The sequence below is a fragment of the Triticum aestivum genome, chromosome 5D, assembly GCF_018294505.1.
Source record: "Triticum aestivum cultivar Chinese Spring chromosome 5D, IWGSC CS RefSeq v2.1, whole genome shotgun sequence".
In the NCBI taxonomy this organism is placed as follows: Eukaryota; Viridiplantae; Streptophyta; class Magnoliopsida; order Poales; family Poaceae; genus Triticum; species Triticum aestivum.
Genome location: NC_057808.1, coordinates 320,311,430 through 320,323,020, shown reverse-complemented (window position 1 = coordinate 320,323,020; position 11,591 = coordinate 320,311,430).

The following is an 11,591-nucleotide window of genomic DNA, read 5'->3' as shown; positions in this document are numbered from 1 at the left end:
GTAGATTCGTCGCGTGCGGGTGAGAAACGAGTGCAAACGGGCCGGCTGTGGTAAAGATAGGGGAAAATGGATTGCCGTATGGATGGCGACACCATTGACTGAGTTGCGCGGGAGAGGAAGAGGTCGGGCTAAAACTTCCCTCCCGCGCGAGCAGTTGCGGATGGAGACCGCTCGATATCAATGCCTCGTAGCCTCCAAAGATGGAGGCTCGCAGGAGTGTATTCCATGAATAATGCCAACCCGACGACGTATAACAACTCTAGTACATTGTAATTTTGATCCAAAATCACCATATCGACGGTTATTATGCTGATCACGCCGATATGACGATTCTCCTAGAGTTGCTCTATACCTAGCTCACCCTGCCTCCCATGCACTAGGTAATCCCTATGTGATGCACGTTGCGTCGAACTATTAGCGCACCACATAGGCACAAGCGAGCGGCCAAGTAGGCTGGCCCATTTCAGCGGTAAGCAAAGGGGTTGTGGTCTCGGTTTTGGGGAAACCTTCTAGAAGGTTCAAGCCGGAACCGCCTTTCTATTTTTGTTTCTTTCTTGACTAGTTTTTTATGTTTCTTTGTTTTTTTTATAAATTGACAAATTTTTAAAAAAGTTATTAATCTTCAAAAATTGCTCACTTTTCAAAATATGTTTTGGAATATGGAAAAATGTTTCACATTGATAAAAAATGTTCATATCTTTGAACTTTGTTCACAAATTTTAAAAATGTACGGAAACTTCAATAAATGTTCACTTTTCAAAAATTCTTTTGCAATTTAGAAAAATGTCCTCGTTTTATAGGTCTGTTCAAAAATTAAAAAATTGTTTGTGTTTTGAAATAATGCCCAACATTTTCATAAAGTGTTCGTAGTATAAAAAATTATTCCCAATTTTAAAAATGGTTGGAGTTACAAAAAAAGTTTGCGTTTTTCTTAAGTGTTCGGAAATTTCAAAATGTATTCATGTTTTCAAAAAATATTTATTTTTTACAAAAGGATATTTCATATTTTAAAAATTGTTAGGAATAAAAAAAGTCTGCTATAGTAACATGGCCTATGGTACCCAGTTTGCATTGTCGCTACAACACATGGTCTAGAGTGTCGTTGCAGAGACGCATTAAAAAACCCGAGAAAAAACACGTAGCAGGGAATCGCATTATATGGGCCGGCCCACTCGTACTTGCCTGTGTGAATGCTTGAGTATTCACCGTAGCAAGCGTCAAATAGGGGGGTCAACTAATTAAGGGGTACCCACTTGGAAGGCTCCTGCAAAGGTCACTCTATTGGCCTTGGAGCACGTGAAGTGTTGCGCTAGGCGCACCCTCGGGAATTCGCTTTTCTACACGTCTTTTTGGGTTTTATATATGTTTTTGGGTGTTTTGAATTTTCAGTTTTTCCTTGGTTTTCCCAGGTTTTTGTTGGATAAAATTGTTTTCTGTTCAAGAAGCCGTGCTTTTTCATGAGAAGCGCAATTGTGCCTTCCCTTTAGGGAAGAACAGTTGTGCTTCTCGCAGAAGCACACACTGTGTTTTTTCCTTTTCGGGGAAGCAGAAAAGGGAAAAAACACAGTGTCCCGAAAAGGGAAAAACACAGCGTGTGCTTCCGCGAGAAGCATAATGGTTCTTCTCGAGAATGGAAAACATAACATGTAATCTCGCGAGAAGCACAACATGTGAAAGCATAGATGTTCTTCCCATTTTTGGAAAAGCACAATTGTGCTTCTTTTTGGTTTTGTTTTTCTTTTCTTTTCATTTTTCTTTCCTACTTTCGGTTTTTGTTTCTATTATTTCGGTTTATGCTTTTATTCCATTTTTTTGAGAAATTTTTGACGAAATCTATTTACATGGGATGTAGTTTTGAAGAACTCAATGTGAGAAATCTAATGATGAAAATGGTTCGTGGTTTGGAAGCTCTGTTCAACAGATAAACCGTTTTGAAGAAACAAATCTACAAAAAAATGGAAAACTCCAGATTGTGAAAAGTGGCGCATATCATGAAGATGAGGGTGAACTTTTTAAGGGGTACCCTTAATTAGTGATTTCAGCATATAGGAGCTCCTGCTAGACATGGAGGTGGTACTCAAGCAACGTGCTCTGTTATGTATCTCTAGCCCAAGCAATAACATTGCAAGTTGCAAACCAACCTGTAGATGGATGGTTAAGAGGACAGTGGTATCCCCAGTCCACCAAGGTTCAAGTCCTAGACTTGACGTTGGTGGTCACATTTTTCTGGATTTATTTCAAGCCTTCCGGTGATGTGCTGATGGGAGGAGACGTTCCTGTCGACTACGAAGGCGTCTGTAGCGACTTCGTCAATCTCAAGTTGACGTGTCGGCTCAATCTCTCGGTGGTGCTCATAGGGGTAGGGTGTGCGAGCGTGCGTTCATAGTGCTGAGTGTGTGCGCATATGTATGAGTGTCTACATGTGTAGTGCACAGGCTCAACCTTCGACTGAGCTAAAAGGGCCAACATGTTGTATACTTGTGTTGGAAAGCTACTTATCATTAATGGGCAGGACCTGTTATCATATGTGCAGTTCTCAAGAACGATCATTTTTCTTTGGGCGATTTGATTTGCCAGAAAAGGCCATCTATAAGAAAATCTTCCAAAATCCAGCTTCTACGCACCAGTTCTTTGAAACATTCTTGCAGAGGTACAAACGTTGGAACAACCGACTGTTTCTAAGCCCGGAATCATCCATAATACCAAAAATAGGTGGCTTCAACCTATGCTGGACCATGCAAAAGTAGATGTTGATGGTGCCTTTGCCCAAGGAGGTGCAAGAGGTGCGACAGTGGCATTTTGCAAGAATGCTTCTAGAGTGTATGTTGGTGCATTGACAGTTGTTGTCAAAGATATCGAAGACCCATCTTGCTTAGAAGCTCTAGCTTGTCGGGAAGGTATAGCTCTAGTGGAGGATGTAAACCTCAAGAAAGTGGAGATTGCTTTTGATTGCTTAGTGGTGGTAATAGATAAACAAGGATCTAGTGGAGGCTACGGTGCAATCATCAAAGAGACCAAGGGGTGGAAATCGTCTTTTCATAGTTGTCTTTTTGTTAATGAGCATAGAAACTTTAATTTCGAGGCGCAGTCTTGCAAAGCATGCATCGTCTTAGGTATAGGTTTCCATGCTTGGTTGGGTCCCCCTTATGACCCTATCTGTGTACCTATAAACATTCTTACATTAGAGTAATAAAGTTATGTGTGTTTGCCTAAAAAAAGGGCAGGACCATGCTAACACGTTGTAGCATTCCAGAACTATTTCACCAAAAAGCCAACACACCACGCACAATAAAAATATTTAATTAAAATTAATCGGGCAACTCGTGGGTAACCCACATGCACAAAGTTGTTCCCATATCCTACCATGAATAATCAGGTTACCATGCCCATTCAGTTCGGATTGCCAAGTTGATCTGCAGGCCATTGGTTTTCAATTCTTTGAGTTACTTCCACTAGGTTTATTTGTGTTGTAATTTTCCTATCCATTTCCTTTGTTCTTTTCGGTTTATTTTCTTTTATTTTTCATTTTTCCTATGCCTAAATTTACTTTTAGAATTTGCTAGAACCATATAACTATTGTTTGAAGCTAGTATAAATTACTCACGAACAATTGCATATTTTAGTTCCATTTTTACTACAGTTAAATGCTTTTCCTTAATATTTTTTGCATGACCATGTAAGGTTATTGATTGATGTTGATGAATATTCTTCGATGGAGATGGATTTGTTTAATGAAAGATTTTCGTGAACACTTGGCATATTTTTATGTGATACATGAACATTTTTGTAACCATTAGAACAATTCTCATGAGACACATGAACTCTATTTGTGAACTATCGAAACATATCATGTGAGGAATGTGAACATACTTGTGGACCATGGGAACATTTATTATGACATACATGAACATTGTCTAAAGTGTCTAAACATTTCCTGTAGGCTACATGATTTTGTATGAACTATGTTTACGTTGATCTGAAAAACATAGGCATCCTTTGTGGATCAAAACATTTTATAGGCCCACATGATTATTTTAAATTATTTACATACAAGTGATATTGTGTTTTAAAGGTCCAACTATTATAAAAAATTAAAGTTACAAAATATCATAATTCTTTATACTTAGTTTGAAATTGTGATATTTATTTTAGATCCAAAAAGCATAAGAGCACAGGTACAACAACAAAAGTCTTGCCTAGTGCAGAAGTGTCATGCCTTAAGAACTTAGTTTGGAATAGCGACGGTTTCTTAAATAAATTTTCTTGTTTGTCTTTTTTTTTCTATTTCCACCATTTTCTTTCATTCTCTATTTTTTGAAAAATATATTAATATTTTAGAAAATTATATGGGCATATATTTGAACACACATGAATAATATTGGTACATACATAACAATATTCTCAAATGCATGAACTTTTCTAAAACAAATGATTTTTTCTTATCAGTGAACAATTTATAAATATGATATGAACGTTTTTACTTTGTGTACATGGTCATTATTTTGTTTTATGTCATGAAGATTATTTAAAATGGTGTGGAGATTTTTTTTCAAATGTTTGAGCATTTCTTTTTTGGAGAAATGTCTTTTAAGTGTTTGTGTTTGTGTGTGTGTGTGTGTGTGTGTGTATGTGTGTGTGTACATTTTCTTACTTTGAAACACATAATGTTAATTTACAGAATTGCTATAAACTGCAAATAATATTTGAGATTTAACATAAGAACAAAAAAAACATCATACCTTTTTCGACCCGTAGTGACCAGCCCATCTTCAGCTTTCAATAGACGGAGGAGTGTAGCATATCGCCTCTAGCGAGACAACGCGGTGACTATACGTCGCTTATATCGAGATAAGTGGTACACTCGCCTGAAGGGTATCCACTAGGTGTAGCTATTGGGATGGCCCATTTTTGTCCTTCTTCTCCATTGTCTTTTCTTTTTCATTTTCTTTCAGGTTTTCTTCTTCTGTTTCTTAATTGGTCTTTTTTTTATTTTATGTTTTCTTCCATGTTTTACCGGGTTTCTTCGTTTCTTTCACAGTTTTTTTTCCTTCTTGTTCTTTTTGTTTTCTTTCTTTCTTCTCAGTTTCACCGTTTTTTTCCTTTTTCTTTCTTTCTTCATTTTTCTTTCTTTTCTTTTTTCCTTGCTTTTTTTCTTTGATTCTTTCTCGGTTTTCTCTGGTTCCATAATTTTGCATTGGTTTTCTTTGGTTTGCATTTTTTTCTTTGTTACCTTTTTATGGTTTTTATTAGGGTTCTTTTTTTGTTTCTTTGTCAATTTTCATCAATTTATTGATGTCTACTTTTCCATACACACTATACATTTCTAGTATATATCTAATACATTTTAATACATGTTTAACTTTTTTCAAATACACGATTAACATTTTTTGAAAATACATGTTCAACATTATTCCATACAAAGTGAACTTTTTTTATTGGCAATAATGATATGTTCACACACAATGAATTTTTCATGTAAATCAGGATCATTTATATACACATGTTTAAAAAATGTAGACACACAATCATTTTTTTCTTAAATATTTTCTTGGTTTAATGAAGCTATATATTTTTCATATACACCAGGAACATTTTTTGCATATGTTTAACATTTTCTAAAATATGATCATTTTTCCCATATAGAAAACAAATACAATGTGTGTAGAAAGCAAAATGTTGACCATGTGTTCAAAAAATGTTAAGCCTGTATTTGAAAAAATTTAAATATGTATTAAAAAATGTATGTGATACATACTAATAATGTACTATGTGTATGGAAAAGCAGAAGTCAATAAATATATGTTTTCAAAAGAAATGTTAATCATGTATTTTAAAATGTTAAACTTCTGTACAAAATTTCTTTCTGATGTGTACAAAAATATGTTGAATGTGTACTGATAAAAGTTGGCATATGTTGAACAACAAGGAAACAAATAAAAATCGACAAAGAAACAAACGAAACAAAGAACATTAATAAAAACCAAACAAGAATAGGAAACAGTACAAAAAATGTTTGTTGCCCCTAAAAAATGTTCAATGTGTATCAATAAATGTTGACCATGTATTCAAAAAGTATTAAAACCATATATTAGAAAAAAACATGTATATCATGTATTTGAAAAATATTCAATGTATGTAAAAAAATCACATGTACATTAATTTTTTTGTGTGTACAGAGAAAAGGTAGACATGTGTAAAACTGACAAAAAAACAACAAAGATAACATAAGAAAAAAAACAGAAATAGAAATGAATAAAATAAAACAAGTGAAAACCGAGAAAAAGCATGATAATCGGTGGAAAAGATTCCAGTGAAGACCATGAAAGAAACAAAGAAACACGGTGAATTCTATACCTACTAATAAAGCAAAGTGCATTTCTCTGGGGTTTTCATCCGTTCACCGACCAAAATATTTATTCGAGGTGGTACTAAATTTTTATGCGTTCATCTACTAGAAAAGAAAAACGGTTTGTCCTGAATTTCGTACCTGGGTTGCGTGCTGAGGCAACTCCGCCTATGTTGTCTCAACATAGCCGGTCCCAAGCCCGGGTAAAGGAGGAGTGTTGTGATAGGCTTGGCGAGCCAACGTAAAAACTCAGCCACTCTTATGGAGATGAAACCCAAAAAAATTCATTGGGCGTAACCCTCTCAGCGACGCGCCACATCGAAACCCGGGTGTGGTGTCAAATGGGCAAGGGTCAGGCCGTCACCCCCTGGTGACTCGCCATATCTTGATCTGCATACGGTGTCAAGTGAGCGAGGATCGGGTCATCGCATCCTTAGTGGCGCGCTACATCGGCGCCCGGATGTAGTGGAAAATGAGCAAGGGTCTTCACATTTGACTCGATGAGTGCAAAGGGTAAGGAAGCTAGCCGAGCCTAGGAGGATTCGCTTAGGTAGCTGGAACGTAGTTTCTCTAACAGGGAAGCTTCGGGAGTTAGTTGATGCAGCGGTGAGGAGAGGTGTTGATATCCTTTGCGTCCAAGAAACAAAATGGAGGGGTCAAAAGGCAAAGGAGGTGGAGGATACCGGGTTCAAGCTGTGGTACACGAGGACAACTGCAAACAGAAATGGAGTAGGCATCTTGATCAACAAGAGCCTCAAGTATGGAGTGGTAGACGTCAAGAGACATGGGGAACGGATTATCCTGGTCAGGATGGTATTTGGGGACTTAGTTCTCAATGTTATCAGCGCGTATGCCCCGCAAGTAGGCCACAATGAGAACACCAAGAGGGAGTTCTGGGAAGGCCTGGAGGACATGGTTAGGAGTGTACCGATTGGCGAGAAGCTCTTCATAGGAGCAGACCTCAATGACCACGTGGGTACATCTAATACAGGTTTTGAAGAGGTGCATGTGGGCTTTGGCTATGGCATTAGGAATCAAGAAGGAGAAGATGTCTTAAGCTTTGCTCTAGCCTACGACATGATCGTAGCTAATACCCTCTTTAGAAAGAGAGAATCACATCTGGTGACTTTAAGAAGTGGCCAACACTCTAGCCAAATTGATTTCATCCTCTCGAGAAGAGAAGACATGCGTGCATGCCTAGATTGTAAGGTGATACCTGGAGAGAGTGTGGTCCCTCAGCATAAGCTACTGGTTGCTGACTTCTGCTTTCGGATTCGTGTCCAGCGAGATAAGCGTGCCAAAGTCGCTAGAACGAAGTGGTGGAAGCTCAAGGGGGAGGTAGCTCAGGCGTTCAAGGAGAGGGTCATTAAGGAGGGCCCTTGGGTGGAAGGAGGGGATGCGGACAATGTGTGGATGAAGATGGGGACTTGCATTCGTAAGGTGGCCTCGGTGGAGTTTGGAGTGTCCAGGGGAAGGATAAGCGAAGCTAAGGATACCTGGTGGTGGAATGATGATGTCCAGAGGGCGATTAAGGGGAAGAAAGATTGTTTCAAATGCCTATACCTGGATAGGAGTGCACATAACATAGAGAAGTACAAGATGACGAAGAAGGCCACAAAGAGAGCCGTCGGTGAGGACCTCTACCAACGGTTAGGCACGAAGGAAGGTGAAAGGGACATTTATAAGTTGGCCAAGATCCGAGAGAGGAAGACGAGGGATGTTGGCCAAGTCAAATGTATCAAGGACGGAGCAGACCAACTCCTGGTGAAGGACGTGGAGATTAAGCATAGATGGTGGGAGTACTTCGACAAGTTGTTCAATGGGGAGAATGAGAGTTCCACCATTGAATTGGACGACTCCTTTGATGAGACCAGTATGCGTTTTGTGCGGCGAATCCAGGAGTCTGAGATTAAGGAGGCCTTAAAAAGGATGAAAGGAGGCAAGGCGATGGGCCCTGATTGTATCCCCATTGAGGTATGGTAAGGCCTTGGGGATATAGCGATAGTATGGCTAACCAAGCTTTTCAACCTCATTTTTCGAGTAAACAAGATGCCAGAAGAATGGAGATGGACTATATTAGTACCAATCTTCAAGAACAAGGGGGATGTTCATATTTCTACTAATTACCATGGAATTAAGCTAATGAGCCATACAATGAAGCTATGGTAGAGAGTCATTGAGCACCGCTTAAGAAGAATGACAAGCGTGACCAAAAATCAGTTTGGTTTCATGCCTGGGAGGTCTACCGTGGAAGCCATCTTCTTGGCACGACAACTTATGGAGAGGTGCAGGGAGCAAAAAAGGGACTTGCATATGGTGTTAATTGACTCGGAGAAGGACTATGATATGATACCGCGGAATGTCTGTTGGGGAACGTAGTAATTTCAAAAAAATTCCTACGCACACGCAAGATCATGGTGATGCATAGCAACGAGAGGGGAGAGTGTTGTCCACTGATACGTCCATTTTGCATCATGCTTTCATATCGATATTTATTGCATTATGGGCTATTATTTCACATTATGTCACAATACTTATGCCTATTCTCTCTTATTTTACAAGGTTTACATGAAGAGGGAGAATGCCGGCAGCTGGAATTCTGGGCTGGAAAAGGAGCAAATATTAGAGACCTATTCTGCACAACTCCAAAAGTCCTAAAACTTCACGGAAGTCATTTTTGGAATTAATAAAAAATACTGAGCGAAGAAAGTACCAAAGGGGGCCCACACCCTGGCCACGAGGGTGGGGGGCGCGCCTCCTGCCTCGTGGGCCCCCTGGTAGGCCTCTGGTGCCCATCTTCTGCTATATGAAGTCTTTTACCCTGGAAAAAATCATAAGCAAGCTTTCGGGAAGAAACTCCGCCGCCACGAGGCGGAACCAATCTAGGGCTCCGGCAGAGCTGTACTGCCGGGGAAACTTCCCTCCGGGAGGGGGAAATCATCGCCATCGTCATCACCAACGATCCTCTCAACGGGAGGGGGTCAATCTCCATCAACATCTTCACCAGCACCATCTCCTCCAAAACCCTAGTTCATCTCTTGTATTCAATCTTTGTCCCAAAGCCTCGGATTTGTAACTGTAGGTTGCTAGAAGTGTTGATTACTCCTTGTAGTTGATGCTAGTTGGTTTATTTGGTAGAAGATCATATGTTTAGATCCTTTATGCATATTAATACCCCTCTGACTATGAACATGAATATGATTTGTGAGTAGTTACGTTTGTTCCTGAGGACATGGGAGAAGTCTTGCTATAAGTAGTCATGTGAATTTGGTATTCGTTCGATATTTTAATGAGATGTATGTTGTCTTTCCTCTAGTGGTGTTATGTGAACGTCGACTACATGACACTTCACCATTATTTGGGCCTAGAGGAAGGCATTGGGAAGTAGTAAGTAGATGATGGGTTGCTAGAGTGACAGAAGCTTAAACCCTAGTTTATGCGTTGCTTCGTAAGGGGCTGATTTGGATCCATATGTTTCATGCTATGGTTAGGTTTACCTTAATACTTCTTTTGTAGTTGCGGATGCTTGCAATAGGAGTTAATCATAAGTGGGATGCTTGCCCAAGTAAGGACACCACCCAAGCACCGGTCCACCCACATACCAAATTATCAAAGTAACGAATGCGAATCATATGAGCGTGATGAAAACTAGCTTGACGATAATTCCCATGTGTCCTCGGGAGCGTTTTCCTTCATATAAGAAATTGTCCAGGCTTGTCCTTTGCTACAAAAAGGATTGGGCCATCTTGCTGCACCTTATTTACTTTTATCACTTGTTACCCGTTACAAACTACCTTATCACAAAACTATCTGTTACCGATAATTTCAGTGCTTGCAGAGAATACCTTAGTGAAAACTGCTTATCATGTCCTTCTGCTCCTCGTTGGGTTCGACACTCTTACTTATCGAAAGGACTACGGTAGATCCCCTATACTTGTGGGTCATCAAGACTCTTTTCTGACGCCGTTGCCGAGGAGTGAAGCGCCTTTGGTAGGTGGAATTTGGTAAGGAAAAATTTATACAGTGTGCTGAAATTTACTGTTACTTGTTACTATGGAGAACAATCCTTTGAGGGGTTCGTTCGGGGTATCTTCACCTCGTCCGGAACCACAATTAGTTACCCCTCAACCTACTGAACCTACTGAAAATGTTTACTTTGAAATTCCTTTGGGTATGATAGAGAAACTGCTAGCTAATCCTTTTGCAGGAGATGGAACATTGCATCCTGATTTGCACTTGATCTATGTGGATGAAGTTTGTGGATTATTTAACCTTGCAGGTATGCCCGAGGATGTTATCAAGAAGAAGGTCTTCCCTTTATATTTGAAGGGAGAGGCATTGCCATGGTTTAGGCTATGTGATGATATGGGATCATGGAACTACAAGCGATTGAAATTGGAATTTCATCAGAAGTTTTATCCTATGCATCTTGTTCATCGTGATCGTAATTATATATATAATTTTTGGCCTCGCGAAGGAGAAAGCATCGCTCAAGCTTGGGGGAGGCTTAAGTCAATGTTATATTCATGCCCCAATCATGAGCTCTCAAGAGAAATGTTTATTCAAAAGTTTTATGCTCGGCTTTCTCTCAATAATCGCTCCATGCTCGATACTTCTTGTACTGGATCTTTTGTGATGAAGACTATTGAAGTCAAATGGGATTTATTGGAAAGAATTAAACGCAACTCTAAAGATTGGGATCTCGACGAAGGTAAGGAGTCAGGTATAACACCCAAGTTTGATTGTGTTAAATCTTTTATGGATACCGATGTTTTCCGTGAATTTAGCACTAAATATGGACTTGACTCTGAGATAGTAGCTTCTTTTTGTGAATCCTTAGCTACTCATGTTGATCTCCCTAAGGAGAAGTGGTTTAAATATAATCCTCCCATTGAAGTAAAAGTAGTTGCACCTATTAAAGTTGAAGAAAAGACTATCACTTATAATGATCCTATTGTTCCTACTGCTTATATTGAGAAACCACCTTTCCCTGTTAGAATAAAGGATCATGGTAAAGCTTCAACTGTGGTCAACAAAAGTAATATTAAGACACCCAAACCCCCTGAGCAAATTAAAGTTGAACCTAGTATTGCTATGCTTAAAGATCTCTTGGCTGATAATATTGATGGGCATGTTATTTACTTCTGTGAGGAAACTGCTAGAATTGCTAGACCTGATACTAAATATAAACATAGACCTGTTGTAGGCATGCCTGTTATTTCTGTTAAAATAAGAGATCATTGTT